Raw genomic sequence first — 781 nt, 5'->3', positions numbered from 1 at the left:
GCAAGAACGTTATGTGAACAGAAACCAAAATGGGAATAAGCAATGGGAGACATGTACAACCAAGATATTAACATTTTGGTTTCAATTGGTTAATCATTCAAACTTTACTGCTCATAAATCATTTTATGTTAACAAGCAAATCTTGGTCCACATACGTTTACTGTATCTGCTGCCATTATATTTCTCTGATGGAAGCAAAAAGAAAAATTATAAAAATAAAAAGTTTGGAAGAGAGCTAGATCTCTTGCCATTAAACGTGTGCGATTGACGAAGAACAGGTCATGGGGGAGAACCTAAAACAATGGCATCGCTGAGCTCTCAATATGAGAAAGCTGACATGTGGACTTGATTTCATTTTCATTTGCTTAAAAACAGATTTCTTTAAGATAAGTTTTTTTTAAGCTGGTCTTCGGGAGGCAGAGAGGAGAAAGGACAGGAGGGCTATGAAGTGTGCTGCGGCTGAAGCACCAATCATTCTTTTCAGTCCTTCTCGGCAACAAGTTTCAACACTTTTCCAATGGCAATGGTCTTCCCTTCAAGACAAAGAAAGTACATATTCAGAACTAAAAAAAAAAAATTCACAGAACAGATATAAAACAACAAATCCAAGTTGAAGACAAGTTATAGAGTTGCATTTGGTGATAATGTCCACCTACCTTCATCTCGTAAGGTGAAACGTCCCATTTGAGGGAAATCTTTGAAGGTCTCAAGGCAGATGGTCCCAGCTGTTCTAAGACGAGCAATGCACACCTGGTCCTGTTTGACGAAGCGGGGTCGTGTT

General features: G+C 38.7%; 1 long non-coding RNA gene across 1 annotated transcript; it reads right to left on the bottom strand.

Annotated features, from left to right (window-relative positions):
* Nucleotides 1–192: 192 nt before the first annotated feature.
* LOC107682453 (uncharacterized) lies at nucleotides 193–774 on the bottom strand. Its single transcript, XR_001633492.1, has 2 exons — nucleotides 657–774; nucleotides 193–533 (listed from the first exon to the last, which is right to left on the bottom strand). It is a non-coding gene; the product is annotated as an uncharacterized LOC107682453 (long non-coding RNA).
* Nucleotides 775–781: the final 7 nt, after the last annotated feature.

This window comes from Sinocyclocheilus anshuiensis, unplaced genomic scaffold (genome assembly GCF_001515605.1).
Source record: "Sinocyclocheilus anshuiensis isolate Anshui unplaced genomic scaffold, SAMN03320099.WGS_v1.1 C32218513, whole genome shotgun sequence".
In the NCBI taxonomy this organism is placed as follows: domain Eukaryota; kingdom Metazoa; phylum Chordata; class Actinopteri; order Cypriniformes; family Cyprinidae; genus Sinocyclocheilus; species Sinocyclocheilus anshuiensis.
The sequence above is the reverse complement of the archived record's forward strand: the minus strand, read 5'-3'. Positions and strand labels throughout refer to the sequence as shown.